The sequence below is a fragment of the Pithys albifrons genome, chromosome Z, assembly GCF_047495875.1.
Source record: "Pithys albifrons albifrons isolate INPA30051 chromosome Z, PitAlb_v1, whole genome shotgun sequence".
Classification (NCBI taxonomy): domain Eukaryota; kingdom Metazoa; phylum Chordata; class Aves; order Passeriformes; family Thamnophilidae; genus Pithys; species Pithys albifrons.
The window spans coordinates 47,106,446-47,130,396 of NC_092497.1; the positions used below are offsets into that span (position 1 = coordinate 47,106,446).

Here is a 23,951-nt window from a genome sequence, read left to right on the forward strand (position 1 = left end):
GCTAATCAAAATTAAATATCTGAAAGCATAGTATCACTTTTAATTTATAAAAATTGACATAATTACTGGACTTTTTAGATAGATTGAAGTCATTTGATGAAATACATCCATCTCTTCAAGTGAAGTTTAAAACTCAGGGCTTTAGTTGCAAATATTTTTTAATGCAGGGGCTGACACTAAAATCACAGGAATTTCTTTTCTAAATAAGGATTGGAAGAGTATTGGCGTATGTGTAGCATTGGATATTTTGGTGAGTTGTATGTGTTACTATCTGGTTCTGTCTGATTCCATTGGAATTGTTCTTGTTTCCATCTAACTCATAAGAAATAATGTTTGAAGTTTTTATTCATGTTGCAGACTTGACCATTGGAACATGCGAAGTGTATTTCTTAATTAAAATATTGATAAAATGTGTAATTTTTATTTATATCTGCATAAATATGAATGTAGGTGAATTAAATTAAACTGAAGTTACACTGTCTTTAAACAAATTCACAGGTCAGTGTTTTTTGAAAGTTGTTGGAATCAGACACCTGCATAGGGGTCAGAGCTTCTTCACTTCTTCATTATCAGGTGAAGTCAGGGGTGTCAGCTGGTCAAGCTTCAGTGATGTGTAATTAAAATGCTCAGACAAACCCATCCAACTCACACACATTAGTTCCTTAGTGCTGGGGACACCTTAAAGATTGCTGATTGTCCCAGAGACTTGGAATTCAGCAAAATCTGTGAAACTAGAACTCCATGAAATCCTTCCATCTGGGATCTTCCAAGTAATCTTTCATTTTGAAGCTACTACTTTTTTTTTTTATTTTGCATCCAGTGAAAGACAGATAACACATCATTCCTGAAAAGATGTAGTCTGTACTATGTATCTCTTGTTATTCCCACAGCCACCTGCAAAAGCTTAGATTTTTGATTGTGTTTTTTTTTTTTTGTTTTGTTTTGTTTTGTTTTTTTGTTAAGGGCAAAAGTGACAATTTAAAAAAGATCCAATGCACAGGAGCAATGTCAAAGGAGCTCAGGCTAATTTTATTTGAAGTAATTTTAGGGTTTTTTTAGCTTGACCTAAAAAATTATCAGAGAGATGGATGCATTCATTTGTGGGGGAAGATGAAGATCAATCATATCTTAGCCACCTTGAACATGAAGATGTAAAGATCCACAAAAATTTGCACAACCCATTTTTTAAATTATTTTTAGATGCCAAAACAAGACAGGTCTTAAAAAAAATAAAAGCAGCAGCACAAGTAAATCTGATAGACTCAATTCAAACCCCACAAAAGTTAACTGGAATCTTTTCAACAGGCTTTGTAATGTCATGCATTTTTTGAGTCCATGCAGAAAAAACGATGTGGATTAGGCTATGGGCATATATCTCACAGGTTTTGGAAGCAAGGGAAAGGAAACAAGAATTTTTAATTTAGCCAGAGGAAAACCTACAGAAAACTTAGTATGGAAGAATCCTTCAAGTGGAGGAAGAGGACAGTTCTATGCAGACAGATTTAGTTAGAACAAGTATGTTTTATACTGTAAAAAGTGAAAAAGTATTTCAGGTGGAATAACTTTTAAAATTCTCCAATGGCCAAGTAGTCTGGTGTGAAGGAGGAATATGGGTGAATCTTTTTAAAACAAACATGACAAGGTTTTTTTTCAATGAGTATGTCAATTGGCTGTCTGTTTTTCTATTTCCAGCTGCTGCTTCTTTATTGTTGATGTATTCCCAGCTGAAAATTTTCATGCGAACTGGGATTGCAGAATCTGCCAGAAGGTTTTTGCCTTTTCATTCATCTTTTTCCTCATGCAGAATATTTCAGGTTTTCAGAAATCTGTCACATACTCTTTAGGAATCATGTCCATAGGAGAGTTGTCATGTGTTTGGCCTAAGTCTTCCTATAATTTGGAGTACCTCTTGTTTGTTCACCAGTCCTGTAGGGTTAAAAGCATTATTGTGTCTGCATGTTGGGTTGGTCTCCATGAAGTATTTCTTTCCTTTAAAAATGTGCTTTTTCTGCATTTAAGGGGGGAAAGTTATTTAGCCTGTGTAACAAATGTAAATTAATTACAATGCAATTAAGACATTATGGCAGACTCTTATCTTTAGAAATTTCAGGCTATTACTCTGAGGAAATTAGACATAGAGTCTCTGTAATTAGTGAGAAAATATATTGAAATGGATAATGCATGTCAGAGGCTGCCAAAATAGTTGTTTTAAAAACACAGACCCTTGAGGGTATGTCCCAAACTCCCAGTGTTATGAAGCTTCAGATTTTGTTTGCAGACATTCACATTACCAGGTCTGCATAATTAAAGGGATTAAACTGTGCCCATAAGGCTGTCTGTTTTCTCATGGTGTTTTCCCTCACTCACACACACACACACACACACTGCTAATGCCAGTGCAGCTACTGGTTCTGACAGTGGGAGTCCTATAATAGAAGAACCTTCAGGCAGCTGCCAGCACTTTAGATATTGGTTGTCTAAACCTGCTTGGAGCAGGTCTCTACACAATAACCAGGTGATGCTGGGAATTGGAAGGCAATTTTGCATTCTCTGGTGCAAGCTTAATCCCAGTGAAACAGTATCAACAATGGTTATTTCTCCTTTCCTTTTTCCCCTCCTAAAAGCTTAACTTCCATTGTCCATACGAAGTTTTGCATTTGTTGCAAAATCCTTTGAAACCTACAGCTTTGTTTCAGTAAGGTGCTGATTCTTCATCTGATTCAATCACTTTTCATAGAATCACAGAATCACTGAGTGTTGGAAGGGACTTTAAAATCACCTAGTTCCAAATCCCCTGTCACAGACAGGGACACCTTCCACCACACCAGATTGCTCAGAGATCCATCCAGCCTGGCCTAGAAACTGTCAGGAATGCAACATTCACAGCTTCTCTGGGCAACCTTTTCCAATGCCTCATCACCTTCACAGTAAAGAAACTCTTCATGATATCAAATCTACATCTGCTCCCCTTCTGTTCAAAGGTATTAGCCCTGTTCTATTCCTACATGCCCTTGTAAAACATCTCTCCCCAGTGCTCTTGTAGCCCATTTGGGTACTAGAGGGCTGCTATAAGATGACCCCAGGGCAGCAGTTTCTCCAAGCTGAACAACCCCCACCCTCTCAGCCTGCTTTCATAGGAGAGATGCCCCAGCCCTTTAATAATTTTTGTGGCCCTCTGATGGACTCTCTCCAGCAGGTCCACATTCTTTGTACACTGACAGCCCCAGAACTGAACACAGTATTCATGGTGGGGCTAGAGCAAAGTAGAGTGGTCAAATCACCCTTCTTGCCTTGCTGGGCATGCTGCTTTTGGTGCAACCCTGGATGCTGTTGCTTTCTTGGCTGCAAGCGTACATGGCTGGGTCATGTCAATCTTCTTGTCCACTGATACCCCCAAGTGCTTTTCTCCAGGATTGTTCTCAGTCCTTTCTTTGCCCAGCTTGTACTTTTGCTTGGGATTGCCCCAACCCAGGTGGGGAACCTTGCCTTTGGCCTTCTTGAACTTCATGAATTTTGCAGAGGCCCACTCAAGCTTGTCAAGGTCCTTCTGAGTGACATCACTTCCCTCCAGTGTGTTGACTGCACCACATAGCCTGGTGTCGCCTGCAAACTTGATGATGGTGCACTCAATCCCACTGTCCATGTTGCCAACAAACTTGTTCAACAGTGCCGGTCCCAGTACTGAACCCAGAGGGACATCACTTGTCACTGGTCTTCTCTTGGATGCCAACATCTTGACACAACTCTTTGAGTGTGACCATCCAACCAGTTCCTTTTTCACTGAGTGATCCATCTGTCAAATCCATGTCTCTCCAATTTAAAGACAAGGACACCCTGTAGGAAAGTGTCAAATGCTTTGCACAAGCCCAGGCAGATGATGTCTGCTGCCTTTCTCTTGTGGTAACCCCATTGTAGAAGGTCACTAAATTTTTCAGGCACAATTTGTCCTTAGTTAATCTATCTTGGCTGTCACAAATCACATTTTCCACATGCCTTTGCATAGTTTCCAAGAGAATCTATTCCATGATCTTGCCAGAAACAGAGGTGAGACTGACTGGCCTGTAGTTCACATGATCTTTTTCTTTTTTTTTTTTTTAAATAGGGGTCATATTTCCCCATTTTTAGTCAGCTTCAACAGATTGTCACAATTTCTCCAATCTGTTGGATAGTAGTCCCTTCATCTGCCAGTTCCTTCAGGACATGCATATGCATCTCATTAGGTTCCATGGCGCTATGCACCTTCAGGTTCCTTGGATGGTCTCAAGCTTGATCCTTTCCTACAATGCATGTTCTTCATTCTCCCAGTTCCTGCCTTTACCTTCTGCAAACCTGGCTGAAACACTTGATGGTAAAGGCTGAGGTAAAAAAGTTGGTATCTTGGCCTTCTCCATATCCTGGGTAGTCAGGTGTTCTATTTCCTTCTGGATAGAATCCAAATTTTCCTTATGCTTAATTTTATCACCAATATACCTATAAAAACTTTTCTTGTTGCCCTTGAACATTTCTGGCAAGATTTAATTCTATCAAGGATTTAGCTTTCATAGAATTGTACAGTATAGCTTCTTGGACAATCTCTCTGTGTTCCTCACAGTCTGTCTCTCCTTGCTGCTACCCTCTGTAGGTTTCCTTTCTGTGCTGCTGTTTGTTCAGGTGCTCTGAGTTCATCCATGGTGGCCTTCTGGTGATTCTATCTGACTTCCTCTTTGCTGGGATACATCACTCCTGAGCTTGGAGAATGTGATCCTTGAATATCAACCAGTGTTTTTGGGCCCCTCTTCCCTCCAGGGACTTATCCCATGATACTCCACCAAGCAGATCATTCAAGAGGCCAAAATCTGCTCTCCTGAAGTCCAGGGTAGTGAGCTTTCTGCGCACCCACCTTACTGGCCTAAGGATCTTGAACTCCACATTTTGTGGTCACTGCACCAAGGCTGCCCTGGAGCTTCCCACTCCCCACCAGCCCCTCCTTGCTGGTGAGAACAAAGTCCAGCAAACCACATCTCCTCACTGGCCTCTCTGTCACTTGGAGAAGAAAGTTACCATCAACGCATTTCAGAACCTGCTGGTTTGCTTGTGCCCTGTTGTTTTATCCCTCTTTAAACAAGTCCATAGGGACCAGGGGTTATGAACTTGAGGCTGCTCCTATGTGTCTATAGAGTGACTCATGCACTCAGTCTTCCTGGCTGAGTGGCCTGTAGCAGACTCCAGCTATAATTGTCACCTGTCCTTGCCCTCCCTTTAATGTAGATCCATAAGTTCTCAGTTGGCTCCTCATCCATCCCTGGACAGAGCTCCATCCACTCCAGTTGGTCATTGACAGAGAGGACAATACCTTCTCCTCATCTTCCCTGCCTGTTCCTCCTAAAGAGCCTGTATCATTCCATTCCAGCACTCCAGTCATAGGAGCCATCCCACTATGTCTCAGTGATGCTAATAAGATGATAGCCCTGTATGTTTGAGGCCTTCTCTTAAGTCCTCTTTATCTATTCCTATTGTGTGTTTGCACAGAAGCATTTGAGTTGGGTCCACAATGAAGACAACTTACTGACTGGAGTGTCAGATATTCCTTTTTAAATGCTCTCCTGCTCACCCGCATTTCCTCTCCAAGCTCTGGGCATCTCTTACTGACACTGACATCAAACTGATAGGAGTGGGATGGACTGAGGTTCCCCTCCCCCAGCACCTTGAATTTAAAGCCTTCTTCACCAGCTTGCCAAGCCCATGGTGTATGATGTCCTTCCCCTTCCTGACAGATAGACCCCAGCAGCCCCCAGTAGACCCAGTTGCTCCATCTGCTGAGTTCCATGGTCCAAGTAGTCAAACCTCTGACTAGCACCAGTTCCATAATCATTTTTTTATTTGCCAGATCTGACTGTTTGTTTTCAAAAACCTTTTCTTTGACCAGGAGGATTGATGAAAAAACTACCTGCCCTTCAGAGTGCCTTACTGTCACCCCCAGGGCTCTTGATACTCCTTGATACTTGTATCCTTCTTGATACTTCTCAGGCAGCTCCAGACTGTTTCACTGTTGCTGTATCATACCATACGATCATGTGAAACAGCAGCAGTAGATAATAGTGGACTGTACGACAATCTCGGTGACATCCCTGATACAACTCCCCAGTAAGAAGCTCCTCTCTAGAGAGCATGTCAGGTCAGCAAGTGGGTACCTCCACATCTCTCAGAGGACAGTCACCTACTGCTATCACCTGCTGCCTTTTCTTAGTTGTGCTGGTTGTGATGCAGGGAGCAGATGGGTCTGCCTTACTCAACCCTGTCATCTCTCCTGGTATGTCAGGTCTTTCTTCTTGAGTCTACAGCGGGATGAATTGATTCTTAAAGGGCACATCAAGCTTCAGGGAGTTTTCTTTCTGCAGGTCCTTGCTATTGCAAGCTTCCATTCTTGCAATAGCATTCCTATCACCCCCTTTCTTTCTGAGTGTGTTATGTCTTCTTTTGCTGTATGTCTTCCCTGCTCTGCTATTGCAGCATGTTTAAAAACTATGAAGAGCACTCTGCATGGGAGATGCTTTAATGCATCAAATCAAGTAAGCCTGTAGCCTACTTGCATTCTCCTTTCATACTCATACCTGGCCATACTGAAAAGAAGTTGTTGTGCTGGTTTAAAGGTGAACAGGCGGAGAAATGAACCTGGCTCACGAGAGATTATAAGTCAGAGTTACAACTTACTTAAAAGGATTGCAGTAAATACAATGATACAGAGAAAAATGGGGTTTGACTCACAACAAACAGATGTATAACTCAGCACCTTGGGGCACGAACAGAATGGTATTCTTTAGCCCCTATGCTGAGAGTGACGTGGTGCCCCTGAGTCCAAAGTAAAAGGAAAGGAAAACCTGTTGGTGAGGATGATGGTCTCAGTCTTGCTGAGAGTGGAAGTTACAGTCCTGTTGAGGTTCTGGTCCTTCTCTGGATCCTGTGAGGGGTACCAGAAGTCCCAAACCCCCAAGATTATATATGCTTAGGTTCAGGTGGGAATACCCAGTGCCTCCCCCAGTGTGGGGAGTTTCATTCTGTGAGTCATGAGATATTTTTGGCGTTGTTGGTGGCCCATTAGCAGACATGACCCCTCAGGCTGGATGTGAAGATGCTAATGCCTCTCTGGAGGGGAGTTGTCATGGTTCAGTCATTGGTGTGAGGACAGGAACACTTCCCTATATCACAGAATTCTTTAACAGCCAGCTTGTTGCCTAAGGTGTCACATGTATCCTGAGCATCTGTTGCAAACAGTCCATTATTAATGGTTCATGAGAAATGACACAGAGAATGTAGAACACACAGTTTTGGTTACACCCACAGAGTGATAAGCTCTAACTAGGATGGTTGTGTACTGCTGCTGAACTTTTTAACATGGAGAAGTTGGCAATTCACTAAGAAAAATGCACTATCCCACCTTTGGTTTGATTAATTATAATTAAATTTTCTACTTAGTCAGAAAATGGTTCTTTCAACAGGTGGTTTGCATTGTGCATTTGGTAGCATTTGATCTATTGCCAGATACTTAAGCTGTTGCTCTTTGTAGGGTCTGTGGGAAAATCTACATAATATGCAAAACACGTAATTTATTTTAGATTATTTATAGCTTCCTTTATTCGTTCACAGTAAGCTTTGTCTAAAGTGAACATCAATGGTACTTTATCAGGAGATTGTCCGAATCTTGTCCTGCAAGCTCCTCATGTTAGTTTTGCAACCTCTACATGTCTCTGCTTTCAGTTTTAGCAATAGTTTAGTCAAATGGGATGTCAACTTCCAGTGGCAGCCCATTACAGCTGCAAAGCGTAGTCTTGCTAGTGGTTCGATTTTGGTTTATCACTGCATATGAAATGCAGACTCTCTGGGTTAGTGACACAGCTAGGATATGCAGCTTTGAAATAACACCTCCCTTGGCCTAAGTCCAGACTAAGCTGGAGTTCATGCACTGTCCTCCAAAAAAACCGGCTTTGTTAGGACAAAAGTGATTGTATGAGACATCAGTTTGGCAGGTCAGAGAACATCGATGTTAACACACCCTGATCTTGTCTGCTGACACTGCTGTTTAATTTAATTCTTGTTTATTATATGCCACGTCAGTGTATAAAAACACTCTACTGATGAGAGTACATGTACACCATAGCATACTGTAGAATGAGATTCCAAATATAAACAGTTTTCAATTCAGAAAAAATTACTGGAAAAGTTGTTATCTTAAACACATGCAGAGATGTTGCAAAAGTTTTAACATAACCAGACTCACTTGTAAGAGATCTGAAAGATAATGGTAAAGAAAAGTTGTATATGAACATACCAGCTTCATACATATTTATAAAGTAAATTCTAAAGGCAGAAGGAACGGCTTAGCAAACACAAAATAGGCAAGCAAACATGGGAGTTTTTACCTGTAGATCCACAATTTTTTATGAAGTAAGTATTTGAAATTTACAATTTACTTTCCATTTTGAAGAATAAAACTTTTTCCCATCCTGAGATACCTGAATGGAAAATTCTAATGTAATTCACTGACAATATTCCCAAATGTCAGTTTTAAGAGCTTTTGCTTAGACTGGATTTAAAATTAATTCCAAAGGGGCTCTTTGAAATGTAGTGCCATTCACATGTCTTCAGGTCTGTGCTGTTTTCTTAGAAGAGAGTAATAGGTGGGAAAACAGACTGTAAGTTTTGTGAGACAGTTGTGTCTCAATTGTGTGAGAGACAGCTTGCATGCAAACTGTAATAGTAATTACAGTTTCAAGTGTTAACAGGGGCCACCAAAGTTGCTCTCTTGTTGTGTTTGGAAATGTGATAAAGTGCTTGGTTCCATAATATTTTCTATTCTATTTATGTGCTATGGAAAAGTGCACCTTCCTCTCTTCACTCCTTTCTTTGGATGCTTCTAGGTTGTACGTTGTTAAGTGACTTGATCATTGGTAGCACTCTAACACCTGATGGAGGCTGCATTGTGCAACAGCCACAGCTTTGAAAGGTTTTACTGGAACCCAGCTTCTTCAAGGATTACTTACTACATTTTATGCTACCACCATGTCTGGTGACCACAAATGCAGTCTTATGTTAAAGATGTTGTAACCAATGTAAACAAGTTTTCCTTTGCTTTTCTCCTCATCCAGAAGGTGGCAATGGATTTCTGTGAGTAAAGCTGATGATGTATTTCTATAAAAGCAAATGTTTGTGTTTTAAATCTCCTCCTTTGACATCCCCTTTTTGTTTATATGAATTTAGGACAAGAGACTGACCAAACACAGAAGATGAGTTTTAAATGAAATCACTTGAGAATGTGGTTCTGCTGTGCTGTATGGGATACATCTCTAGATCAACCACCCTCTCTCTTGGATTTTTTCATGCTTTGGTAAGGAAAGCGCTGAATTCATTATTACTTTATGAAAAATAATAAAGCAAACATTATCTCTGCTCTGCAGCTGCTCTAAGCACAGAACTAAAAACTTGGCTTTTGGTGGGGATTTTTTTAGATCTCATAGCCTGAAGGATAAAAACCAACTCATATTAAAATTACTGTACTGTGAGATTGATATTCAGATGTTTTACATAACAGTGCGAAGCTTCTACCTAATTTTGGTTTTCTGTTTTTAATCAAAAATATCACAATAAAATGTTATACAATTCCCACAGATGCCTTTCCAGGAAGTTCCTTTATGCAGAGCTGGAGGGGAGGCAAGATGTTGGCATAGCTGTGGACCTAAAACCTGCTATGCCAACATATTGTCATCCTTCCTGTCTGTTTGCGGCAGAGGGAAGTTATACATTGAAACATTTAGAACAGGTTTAGTTTTTATAGATAACTTGAAATTTCATTTCTCTGGCCCTGACTTTAAGTCATTGTGGTATGTGTTTATTAGTTACATAACCAAAAATGGGACAGGATTTGACTCGATGGAGTTTTTTTGTTATTCAAATGACAAACAGCTTACTTTGCTCTGAAAAAAGTTAATGTAGAGATGAAGTAAGAAAGGGCCTTGAGGAGGCCATCAGTGGACAGGACAAGAATTGAGTGTTTTACTCTCTGACCTGCATACCTTTGCAGTGAGACTATGAGTTGTCACTTAGAAGCCTTCGTATGAGTATTTCTGATTACATAACTTTCCCCCTTTTCATTATATTCTCCTTCCATATGTACTTTTAATGGTTGTAATTTCTGTTAAGAGCCGTCTAGTAAAGGGTTTTGAGCAATGAAAATGTAGTGGTAGTCAAAAAATGAATGAGCACCCACTGAAGAAATTTTGTAGATGCATTTCACCAATGTGTTTCCAATGCTTAATTAAGAACAATGAAACAGTAAAACTTGATCCTGAAGAAGGTGTCCTGATTGCTGTACAGGGAACCTCTTGAAAAATAAAAATTGTGTGTAGCAATTTCATCATTCATGTACTTATTCTGCATAAGATGTTACTTCACAAAATTAGAGTTTTACTTAGAGAATCTAGAATGAGAGGCTTGATCAGGAGTAGTAGTGCTACTTAAAAAAACATAAAGAAGCAGAACTTGGTTTCACATTGTGTCCTTTGCAGTCCTTTTACACTCTCAACAGTTTCTGTCACTCAGGTATTCAGTTTGACCCATGTATGAAAGAACCATAAAATACTTCATTATGACTAGGCTATGAGATTGCCAAACCTAACTTTGGATTAGCATCTGCATCCACCATAACAAAATGATTATAATTAAATGTTCCTACTACTTTCAGATATCTAATATCAATTCTATTTAACCTCTACATTTAGGCTGTCTATCTGCAGTGGAACATCATGCAAGTGATGTCTAAACTTCTCATTTTAGGTTTGTAATGCACTCATGATGACAAACATAGAGTAGTGCACCAAATATGGTTGTAGAAAATTACATCATTTTTAAAAACATAGAGAATTCTTTGCTCCTGATTCATGCTGAAATTAAATCTGATACATAAATAGCAAGGTCTGAAGGGCAAAAAGCATTGTGACTTTTGTTCTTAAGGCAGGATGCAGACACAACATAAAATTCAGGTCCCCTCCTGTCTCAAGCCTATCAATGGATCCACAGAGCAGTTAGCATCCTTCTTGTGGCAAGATGACTTACTGCTCTCAAATAACAAATAGTGTCCCATTGTTTGAGCACCTAGCCTGTGGTACTGGACCTTAGCCTGTGGTATGGGGACCTTTGTCAGTGGTACTGTTCTAATAAGTAAAATAAATATTATTTGGTTTTCTGGAAAGAAAGTAATGGTGAGAAGCTATTTAGTCTGTTAGAATTAATTAAAGAGAAATGGAGAAAGGCATTTGATTTCAGAAAACAATGATAATGATCTGGTCTTTGTTGAGACAGATCAGTTGTTTGACATAATAGCAAGTTTTAAATAAGGATAAGTCACTTAGCGTTATAATACTGTGTGAATTAGTATGCGCTTTGCCTTGGCTTTACTTGCTTACCATAAGTAGCTGAATTTGCTGAAGTCTTAGGCCAATACTTGTGAACTTTCACCTAGAGATGTTTTTAGCTGGAGTAGAATTAATTCTCTTAGTAATTTTCCTAATAGGTTGTGCAGTGCTGTATTTTGAATTTAATCTGAGAATAATGTTGATTATGCACTGATGTTTTAGTTATTGCCAAGTAGTCCTTGCTCTAAATCAATGACTTCTTAGTTTCCTATCCTCTGCCAACTGAACTAATGCACCAGAAACAGAAATCAGAAGATGAGGAGGCTGTAGTCATCAGCAGAAGCTACATGTTGACAAGATAAGAACAGTCAATGCCCTGCCTGTGTGGTCATAGAGAAAGAATCCAATAAGGTGTTAGAAGGGCCCAGAACAAAAATTTCCATTGCACCAAGAACCATGTGCAGGGTGCGTGAGGAAGAGGTTCATAGACTCTGAGGGCATAAGAGCCGAGGGGAATTCTATGTTCAGTGTCCCTCTTCAGAGTCAACCAGCTCTAGCTGTTCCTATTGCTGTACCATTTGATTATAAAATTATTTTTTCCTGCAATTGGATGTCTGAGGCTCTACTGCAAGAAACCTTGAGTGAAGAATTTTCTTTTATCTTCATTTTAGTGGCAGTGAAGTCTTCAAGTAACTGCTGTTATTTTGGACCACTGTTCTCTCTAGCATCTTACAAGCAGAGAAGACAAAATGCTTGTTTCTAGAAAGTAACAACTCTTCTTTCTCAAACCTTAAAAGAGAATGCAGACCTCTGTATTACTGTGTTACTGACTTTTTGAAGCACAGTGTTTTGCCTGGAGCTTAGTGAAATCTGCTGGAGTATGATTACTCTTTGCCTTCAAGGGAACAAGTTTAAATCATGTGGTACAAAACATCCCAGCTCTAGACAAATTATACTATTAATGCATTACGGCATCTGAATGCTAGTTGTGAAACTGGTTCTGCATTTCTCTTTCATTCCCTCAGGATCATCTTAACTCTGAAAATAACAGAATGGGTCATAGTTTGACCTTACTGGTACAGATTTTATTTACTTATCCAATATCACAGTCTGCATATTGTCTTAGTTTTAACAGAAATTCTTTCAAGTTCAGATAACATACACCCATTGGAAGATTGCATTAACCTAAATGTAAAGTAACTTATTCAACAGAGAGTGTACATTTTTAACTTAAAAAAATTTCACTCTTGCTGTTTTCAGTAGATTCAGTAGAATTTAGGCTTAGAATTTTATCACTGAAACCACAAAATTTTTGTCTTTTTGGTAGGTTTGCTAATGTTTAAAAGTTTAAGTTTTTAAAATTTAAAATATAAATTTGTTTTTCCAGCATTCATCAAAACTAAATGCTTCTCTGTTTAGAAAACAATTTTTCTGTGCTTACCACCGTAGCTATGGCTTAGAAGAGTACCATACTAATCCAGCACTGTGCTGTTGACTTTTGTCATGAGGCACAGTATGACTCTGTTTCTGGCAATTGCAGATTTCTACAGAACTTCCTTGATATTGAATTTCTAGACAATACCTTTTAGGTTTTGTTCCTAATAAGCAGTGAATGTAGAGCCAAATAAATGTACCAGGAAAACCCAGTTTTTTAGTAACCATTTAAATAACAGATCCTAGGTCTGCCAAAATAAAAGTTTATTCTTAAATGATAGTTTGCATGTCCTGAGTCAGTTCTCCTCAGAGTTCTTTGATGTGACAGATACAATATTTTTCCTTACCCTCCTTTCCCCTAAACTTGCAAGACTTTCAAGAACTATTTGCATTTTTTTCAATGTGTGTTCACTAAGCATGACACTGGAGAGTATTTCATAGATGTTTCATGGCAGCACTTTCATTTTGAGCTCTGTTCATGGTTATGTTGCTGAATTATATAGTCTATATTGTGGCAGAGGAGTGATCCTCAGTATATGGCAGTTATGTGCAGGCAGCCTTCTTTCATACCAAAATTGCTGCAGAACCTTAAGTCTAAGGTATGTCACCTCATGAATGAACAAAGTTAGAGTAGGTCTCAAAAAAACTTGGGCAATTTCGAACCCATGGAGAGGTGCAACTCCAAATTTAAGAAGAAAAAATTAATATAATTCCATTGGAGAATCGTCAAGTGTTCAATAACAGGCTGAAGAAAGAGAGGCGAGATTTTTCTTTTTGAATTTGGAGTAGCATTAAAAAAACCCCAAGAAACGAACAACTAACAACTCCATGAATCAAATACTCTTTATCTGTTCCTCCTTCCAAGTTTATGTCACTGTCTTATGCAAACATGTTAGTCCTACCAAGTAACTTCAAAATGTTTAAAAAAAGTAATTCCAAATAAAACAATGCAGGTAAGACATATTTGGATTCTAAACTTGCATGTAGTTTTCTCAGACCACTCACTCTGAAAAATAAGGGGTTTAAACAGCAGGTCACGAAGAAGTTTTGGTGTAACATTAACTGAATTGACTAAAGCCTTGACCAATTAACTAGATAAAATGCAATAGCATTCCTTACAAAGGACAGCATGTCATAGGATAGTTTTGATGGTAATCTGACATTATAGAATATTATAAATTGACAGAGATTATCAGAAGAGGCAACATTTTAGGTATTTATTTCCACATGTGAGGCATTTCCTTTTGTCTGCAGCTTTTAACTGTATTTCATTCCAATAAAAATGGTTTGGAAACCAAAACTTGCATCTTCTGAAGCATTCAGAATTTTCTGAGGTTTGTTGTACTGGGACAAGAAGTTGATTTTTTTTAAACATTCTGAAAAGTTTGACTTAATGTTTCTGAAAAATTACATTTTGGCTGCATTGAAACTTTTTGTTTCAGCTCCAGCAGTATATAAGGCAATGTTTTAGTAAAAAAACCTGTAGAGTCTAAAAAGCCTAAACAATACTAACCCTTATCCTCAACAAACGACATAGAAATAAGCATAGTCTGTGAAGAGAGACAAATTATGGCAAAATCTTACTATTTCTGTAGGAAGTAACTGTGCTGTTGAAATATCTCTGCTATACTGTAGTGTAAACAGTGTTTACTACATCATAAACATAATAAATGCATTTTGAGTACACTATATCAGGTTTTCTTGTGTATAAAGGTGATCTTATATGTTCAGAAGAATGATAAATGGTGCAGAAAAGAGCTGAACAAGAAGAAGGAAAATTATCCATATCTTTCTTGCCAAATACAAGACTGGGCAGATTTATAAGGAAGGGGAAGGCAAGGGCCTGAGGTGAGATTCTGGCCTTGCTGGTGTCAGCATAACCATTGTTCCAACCTTGTTTAGGATACAGATACAGCCATGGATTAAGTTTGCTGTTAGCAAGGTCTGGTTTAGTGAATCCTTTATTAACTTCAGTCCTTAACAATTCTCAAGTACTGTGCTTCACTTATAATCCTAACAGATATTCCTTATTACTTACATACTCTGCTCCTGCTTTGATGCATTGATAGAGGGAACTTGGAGGCCTCTTTGTTTCTCCAAAAAAAGAAGAGAATTTGTCCAGGAGGTAGATGGGGAATGCTACATTTAAGCAGTCCACCATGCAGCCCAGTGAGTGACCTTCATTAGTCATCAAGATTCAGCAGTATCTGGCCAGCTGAGCTCCTGTGATCATGGCAAGATACTGTGAATATAACATATGCCCAAAACAGGAAACTATCATGAGTTGGAGGGGGTGTCTGGGAAGTGGGAAGCTGCATGTAGGCAAAGGTAATTGAAAACTAGTAAGATAATCTTCAGAAATAGGTGAAGCAGGAAGCATTTTCAGTGATCCAATTATTCTGCCATCTGGATCTGGCACTTAGAATCTCTATCTAATTTCATGGGACTACATGTTCTGTGTAGCACTGATTTTACTCTGCCCTACTAGCTCACAATTGCTTACATAACTGAGACATGTGGTGAGCCAAGCAAAGGCTCAGAACAAAGGTTTTTGTAGTTTCATACTTTGGTGATCATGGCACAAGTAAAAACAAACTGCTTGTTTCAGTCTGTTAACTTGTCTGAAGAGTAGCTGTCAAAAATTGTTCTGGAAGACAAAGGCATATCCTCATCCAGATCTGCATAACATCTTTTCCAGAGGGAGATTATAACTGTTCTCTCACAGCACACATGATCCTATTGCATAAGTCAAAAGAAGAAGTAGTCCACAAATTACGTACTCCATTGAAAGCTGTTTGTCAATAGCATTGTTTGCTTCTAACCTTTTAATTTTTTTTTCTGTAAATGACAAAGACTTTCCTGGTCCAGCTTAGTGAGTGAAATTGGAAGCATAGAACACAAAAAGGTGAAGTTACATCTCAATTCAAAAAATCAATTTGAATCTAGGTTGACTGCTGGTAACAGTTTCTTAAAATGTTCTACTTCATAATCAAGTAATTTCTTAGATTTTTTTCCAAGAGCATACCCATGCTAGTATTTGATGTATAATCAGTTTTCTATAGCTCCATTGATGAATGTTCCTGGCATTAACTATTTTGAATATACTTAGAACAGTTTCATTCATTACTTCTGCCAGCTCTGTATAGCATTTCTGATCTTCAATAATTAAGTGATAAATTGCATTATTTTTATTATATGGTTTCTATAAAATTATTATTAAGATTAGTTACTTATGTAAATTGTGGGAGCTCACTTTCTCTTAGAACAGAAATGTTTTCCAGGGCTGAAATACATGCCTAATTGGAGAGTAAGAAAAAGGAAAAGGGACATAATTGTGTAGGAAATGGAATGAAACTGTCTACTTACTGCCATTCAAGAAGGAAAAGGTAGGCTTATGTGGGAAAGACAGGACAAGATTAATAATGGTACTAAGGAAAGCAGTTCTGCTTTCTGGAGAACAAGAAGGGACTGGATGAAAGTTGGCATTTACAGAAGGAAAAGTATGCAAATCTCTTTCCTCTTTTTCCATCACCTGATCAAACTTGCTTCTACCTTCTGCTGACGTGTATGCATGCATGCATGCAGGAAGATTTATTGATTGATTCATAAGTAGATATGTATGCACATGTGTGCAGAGTAGTAATTCTGAAATATAGTGGTAAGAATCTACTTACAGTATTTTAAAATTAACACAACACCAAGTAATTTGTTAACTTTCTGACCTTAAAATCAATCTTTCCTGATCCACAATTGTCTTGGGTTGAGCTGGCAAAATGCCAAGTGTCCAAGACAGAGAGAAAGGGTTCCTCCTCCCCTCAGCCAGCTAAGGGAAAAAGAAGAGGGAGAGGAAAAAAACCCCTTCAAAATAGGTTTATGCTGAAACTAACTACATCCATTTATACAGAAAAAGAGAAAATGAAAACTACAATATAACACACACTTACACAAGTTATGTATAACAAGAAATAACTTCCCACTTTCCAGTAAACACAAATTCTACCATTTTAACTACAAGTCATTCTAGAGAAGTCAATTCCCCAGAGACAGACTTAAGCAGAGAGAAAAGCTAAGAACAAACATTTTACTTCCCTAAGATAACATGATGTTAAGCCGGTGCTCCGGGCTTGGGCCTCCCCATCCCTCCTGGGACAGCAGAGTGTCTTGCTGGGACCACAGCTGTGAAGCAACTGACCAAGCCACTCCCACACCGGCTCCTCCCCCTTCTGAGATGGTATCATAATATGGTATGGAATACAACATTACCGGCTAGAAGAAGTCAGGTGTTAGCTAGCCCAGCCCAGCTCAAGTCAGCTGACAATTTCAGGCCTAGTCTGAACTTTAAAACCTAAATTTAGGCCCACCTGGCTAAACCCGTAACAACAATAAACACAAAAAAAGCACAAACACAAATCAGAGTCTTTCATTACCTTAGACAGCACAAAAAAAAGAAATAGCTTGCAATTTCTGTGAATAAAATCCATGTTTCTTACGCTGTCAAAAAGCTGATTAAAAAAAAGACTTACAAACTATAAGAAATTATCATCAAAAGCATAAGAAATTTCTCATTACTATCTCCAAATACCTATTGGTCTTCTCTAAGTGTGTATCTAAACTAATTTTAATTAAGGTGGTACTTATTCAGGTAATGTACTAGATTTACTGCAGTAACCATGAGCTGGATGGTTCCTAATCTGGGCTCTTAGCTAATGATTTATGTAGATATCCCATTTCCAAGCATAATATACATAATGTGTCAAATTGATGTGATAATTCCTCTACCAAATGCTAAACTGTTTTCCAGCAATATGCCAACAAACACTGTGCACGCTCTTTTGCTTCCATCTTCTGCTGAATTTGTAGAATAGGGTATAAGAATTCTGTGTTAAGAATCAAGAAAAATCTGTGTATATATTTAACAGTGCTTGGGTGAGCATATTCTCAAAATGGGGTCATAAAGCAAGTGAAAACTGAGTAAAAAAGCCCATCCAGAATTAGGGTGGCATGAAAGGTCTCTAGTGCAGTGTCCCTTCTGAGCCCAGGGGTGACTTTCAAAAACCTCTAGGAGAGCTATATAGTTGCTTCATCCAAATGGACAGACCTGCTATAATGATGCTACAAGATTGCATCCTTTTTGACTATTACTTTCTTTGACTTTAGACTTTACTTTTGACTTTAGAATGGATGAAGAAGCATGCAAAAAATAAATGTCTTCAGTACTGTTAAGAAAACTTATAGGAGTAACTGTGATTTCATGGGTACTGCTTACCTTGATCATGTCTCTTCAGTCACCGTATATAGCTCTTCAGAGCAGCATATTCCCTCTATCTTTTCCATTCCGAAACAGGCAGACAAAGTTATTTCCTAAGGGAAAGTCTCCACACAGTAACCAGCACCCTCTTGTGTTCATGGCATGCAGAGGCCAAACCCAGCACCAAATAACTCTGTGTGACTCCAGAGTTTCATTCCGGAGTATCTTCCACAGCACCCAAATCTGACATGACAGCAGGAACCTGAAGTCTCACACATGTTCCTCCAACAGCTAGGGGTGATTGTCAGACAGGAAAGCAGTAATTAGCACGTCTATATGTACCTTACATGTTAATTTTCTCAAACACCATCAGAAATAGTCAATCTGAACAACTTTTGCTCCAGTATTTCTTTGGAGCTACCAACACCTTTCCACGAAGCATGCATTCTTCTCAAAACAGAGTTTTCAACAGAAGCCAGAAAGTCTTCAATGGATCCTCAGATATCCAGTGTTTTACTTTGCTAAGAATTTATGAGATAAAAGTAGCACAAGAAATACTGCAATAACAATGAAATGACATGAGTAAATCCAAATCAGAACAAATAAGCAGTTTGGCCAGGATACCATACTGCTATCTAAATAAAAGAAAAATTGAATCAGCTACCAGTGTTTCAGTTCTTGAGCCCCTAAACTGTCCCTAAGTCTGAGGGGTTTTTTGTTGGGGTTTTTTTTGTGTTCGGATTACTTCATACAGAAAATCAGAATTGCATGTAGTTTGTAAGGAGCTCTCTGTGGAAACTACTCAACAGCTATAGAGTTTAACTCCCTAGGCAATGGCATGAATTTGTGTTAGGGGAGGTTTAGGTTAGATATTAGAAAAAGGCTCTTCACCTAGAGGGTGGTTGGGCACTGGAACAGACTCCCCAGGGAAGTGTTCACAGCATCAAGCCTATCTTGAGTTCAAGAAATGTTTGGACAATGCCTTCAGGGGCATGGTGTATTCTTGGGGAAGTCCTATGCAGGGCCAGGAGTTGGACTAAGTGATCCTTTTGGGTCCCTTTCAACTTCAGATATTTCATGACTCTATGATTCATAGAGAACTGCATATCTTTGCAGCTTTCAAAATCATCTACAGAGTAAGACACTGGTCTTATTGCACAGCAGTGATTTTCCAAGAATCTCCCAGTATGATTACTATTTTCTGTTTAATTATATGGTTTTCTCTATGAAGAAAGAATTCAGTCCAAGTATTTTGCACATTAATATAATTGTGTTCTATCAGAGTTGTATCTTACACAGAATTTTGTCTTGAATAACACAGAAGAATACTAGTAAAATAGGTAAATTTGAATCCAATTTTAATTCACAAGGTGCCAGATATAAAAAGATGCATGAGTTTGTATTAGATGAATTGAATACATGTAAGATATATTCTGAAGAACATAAGAAGCAACAATAGTGCCGAAGACACTCATGAAGGTATATTTATATTTAAAGAAAAATATTACAATAATACTTTTGGCCACAGTAGGTAATTCATCTCCAGGGGAAAGATTCAGTTGAAATTTCTTGACTTTTCACTGTATTATGATTACCATCAAAAGTAATTCAGATGCCTCAAAAACCCCAGCTTTGTCATCTGAATCATAGTGTTCCTTATGCATATAATGAGGGTGTTCCTTATGTACATACTGAGGGTGAAGTGTTACGTAGTGAAAACTGTTTGATCAGCTCAGGTTAGGACATGAAATATTTCAAATTCCTGTTATCTAGTATGTATCAGGAATACAGCAATGTATGGGTAAGAAGGGGTTTCACCCCTTGCAGCCTTGGCAGGGCACAGGGCACCCATCCTACATGGTGTGCCTTCACATCCACTGTCATCCACTGGCTCATTAGAGGGTGCTGCTGATTGAAGGATTCTATGATACTGTTTGATACTTACCTGTAATAGTTAATATACTTGGCAATTTGTAGAGATCATTTAAACCATAAAAAGTGAACATGTAAAACATATGCTAATTAAAAGTAAGTTTATGCTCATTAAGAGAAATTTAGGATAATTTTTGGATAAAAACTGACCTTGAGGGTCTTAGCATCAACGAAAAAAAGGACAGAAATCTCATGGGACTGAGATAAGCAGAAGATGTACTGAAGGAACAGGATAATTGCATAAAAATCTGCCAACAAAATGGTTTCAGTCACTTTTCAAGCTAAGGTAAAAGGACACTATGAGGAAGACATCCTGTCTTCATCCCTACAACCTCCACCTGGGACCACCAGGAAACAATGCGCAAGACCCAATAGGAGGAGCCCGATGTGGGGAAAATGGAAATTATTTCTTGGAACTTATTAGAATAAAGCCTGCCTTTTCTAGGATTAATGCATATGTATGTAAAGTAATGAATATGTATGTCTTAACTGCATATAAACCTGTGTGTTAGTGGACAAAGGTGTGCATGTCTTTGGAGGAGCTGTCCCCCATGTACCCAGCGCTGAAGTAAACATACCTGTCTTTGACCTCCTTGGTTGTGGAGTCTCCTTTCCACAGATCACTGCCTGTACCACCAATGTTTATAATATACCATAAGGAAGAAGCAAAATCCCCTTTTCCTTTGGTTCATTCCTACTGATACAAATAATTCAATTAATCCCTCTTTGATTCTGCACTTCAAGAAGATATAAGATTCACCATCTTGTGCTTGTTAGCCTTCAGGTGACTTTAGTATTACAATTTAAATAGAACAACAAATTCTGTGTTCAAATGTAGCAAAATATCCTCCCCTGATGTACTTTGTAAAAATGACTATTAATTCCATTGATAAAAATGAGAGTTGAAGTTATAATAAAATTGCAGCTTGCACAGTATCCTAGACCAATATGTCACACAAAAAGTGATAGTATCTTGTTTGCCTTTATGCTTTTCATTAGGTTCTTAATTTTTATTGCATTTTGTTTAATGGATCAGCCCATTGACATCATTAGTCTCATTTCTGTGATCTCTCTTTGGCAAGGATATGCACATTGGTCTGAAGTGTTACCTATTTTATGGATAAATGGAAGCAGACAACAACTGCCAATGTTGTCTCCCACATTCACAACCAGAATTCAATTATGCTTTAAACAAACCTTTAGATTAAAGGACCCATTATCTTGCCTGGAAGATACTGAAGCAGTCATTTAATGCTTACTTACTGCGTTTCTCAATTGAGTCAGAGTTTGGTTTCTTTAATCCCTTATTATGGGGTAAGGGCAACAGGATACAAGATGGCCATTGCAGGGATTGCTGGGAGTTGAATCATAGAATCGGGTTGGAAGAGATCTCTGAGATCATCAAGTCCAACCCTTAATCCAACCCCACTTTGATTACTAGATCATGGTACTGAGTGCCATGTCCAGTCTCACCTTAAAAACCTTCAGGGTCAGAGAATCCACCACCTCTCTGGGCAGGCCATTTCAATGCCTGACCACTGTCTCTGTAAAGAACTTCATCCTGATATCCAACCTAAACCTCCCCTGGCAGAGCTTAAGCCCATGCCCTCCTGTCCTACTGTTGGTTGCCTGAGAGAAGAGACCAATCCCCACCTGTCTACAACATCCTTTCAGGTAGTTGTAGAGAGTGATAAGGTCTCCCCTGAGCCTCCTCTTCACCAGGCTGAACCCCAGGTCCCTCAGCCTTTCCTCATAGGACTTGTGGTCAAGTCCTTTGACCAGCCTCGTTGCTCTTCTCTGGACCCACTCCAGTACCTCAATATCTTTCCTGAGGGGCCTAGAACTGAACGCAATACTGAAGGTGTGGCTTCACCAACACAGAGTACAGGGGAAGGATCACTGCCCTGGTCCTGCTGGCCACGCTATTTTTGATCCAGGCCAGGATCCCATTGGCCTTCCTGGCCACCTGGGCACACTGCTGGCTCATGTTCAGCCTCCTCTCAATCCAAACCCCCAGGTCTCTTTCTTCCTGACTGCTCTCCAGCCACTCTGTGCCCAGCCTGTAGCACTGCATGGGGCTATTGTGGCCAGTCCAGCAGTAAGCCCAGGAAAAACTGGCCAGTCACATAGGCAGCCTTTGTGCCCATGTGACCATCTCTCTTAGGTAACCACCTCCATTAATGTAATTGCAATGTAACTGCCTCCCTGGAAAAGTATAAATACTTAAGCACAGCCATTAATTAACAATTCATCCCCATTATCTGACCAGGGTGTGTGCATGCAATCATCTCCACATCTTGTAGATATTATGGAAAGGTGACAAAAAAGTGGAAAACCTCTAAACAAGACTTGTAAAATCTTGTTTGAAGTATTAATAAACTCACTGACTACTCTGAAGAGTAAAAAAAGTAAAAAAAAGGTGGAACAAATGTGCATTTACTTTACAAATCTTTAGAAGAAGATAAATTACTTGCTCATATGACAGAGAAAATTGTACCTCAAAATTGTGCCCCATTAATTAATACTAAATACTCTGGAAGTTTAATCAGGGGAAATATACTTTGACAAGATCAGTGCAAATAGACATGCTAGAGTTCCAGCTCCAGGAGGAAGAACATCAGCATATCTAATGTGACCTCTGGTGTGACTAAGTCTGTGGTGAAGAATGATAGGGTATAATCTCTTGTTGTGGAATCATAGAATCAATCCTTTGGGTTGGAAGGGACTTTTAGAGATCATCTAGTCCAACACATCCCCTGCAATGAGCAGAGACATCTTCAGCTAGATCAGGTTGCTCTGCGACCTGGCCAACCTGATCTTCAATGTTTCCGGGGATGAGGCACCTACTGCATCTCTGGGACACCTGTGCCAGTGTTTCACCACCCCCATCATAAAATTACTTCCTTATATCCAACATAAATCTACCCTCTTTCAGTTTAAAACCATTATGTTCTGTCCTATTACCACAGGCCCCGCTCAAAAATCTGTCCCCATCTTTCTTGTATGCCTGCTTTAAGTATTGAGACTAATGAGATTTCCCTGGAGCCTTCTGTTCTCCAGGGCGAACAACCCCTTTCAGTCTTTCCTCATAGGCCAGCAGTTCCAGGTTCACCATTTCTGTAGTCCTCCTCTGGATGTGCTCCAACAGCTCCACATCTTTCTTGTTCTGGGGACCCCGGAGGTGGGTGCAGTGTTCCAGGTGGGGTCTCACTGAGCAGAAGGGCAGAATCCCCTCCCTCACCCTGCTGGCCATGTTGCTTTTGATGCAGCTCAGGATACAATTGGCTTTCTGTGTGTGAGTGTACATTATCAGGTCATGTCCAGCCTTTCATCCACCAGCACCTCCAAGTCCTTCTTGGCAGGGCTGCTCTCATCCCTTCATCCTTCCAGCTTGTATTGGTACTGGGGGGTAGCGCACCACTTGGTCTTGTTAAACCTCTTGAGACTCCCATGGACCCACTTCTCGAGTTTGTCCAGGTCCCTCTGGATGCCATCCCATCCCTCAGTTATGTCAACTGCATCACTCATCTTGGTGTCCTCTGCAAATTTGCTGAGGTTGAACTCAATGCCACTGTCTGTGTCATTGATGAAGATATTAAACAGTACTGGTCCCAGTACAGACCCCTGAGGGACACCAACTGGCACTGACACCCATCTGGATGTTGAGACATTAACCACTACCCACTGGATGTGGACATCTGGCCAATTCCTTGTCCACCACACAGTTCACCCGTCAAACTCATCCACTAGTGAGGAGGGTGGGGTGGGGAACTGTGCCAAAGGACTTAAAGAAGTCTAAAAATAGATTATATCTGTAGCTCTTCCCTTGTCACTCCATTGAAGAAGGCCACTACATTAGACAGGAAGGAGCTGCCTTTGGTGAAACCATACTGTCTGTCTTAAATCATTTCCCTGTTCTCTATGTGCCATAGCACACCCACGAGGATCTGTCT

The 23,951-nt window shown here is 39.5% G+C and overlaps 1 long non-coding RNA gene across 3 annotated transcripts in view; it reads left to right on the forward strand.

Moving 5' to 3' along the window:
• LOC139684287 (uncharacterized) overlaps positions 1 to 23,951 on the forward strand; it is a 34,897-nt gene that overhangs the window by 8,304 nt on the left and 2,642 nt on the right. For all 3 annotated transcript variants that reach the window (XR_011699897.1, XR_011699899.1, XR_011699898.1), the window contains exon 2: positions 9,235 to 9,361. This is a non-coding gene — a long non-coding RNA (uncharacterized lncRNA). The remainder of the gene's footprint in view (positions 1 to 9,234; positions 9,362 to 23,951) is intronic.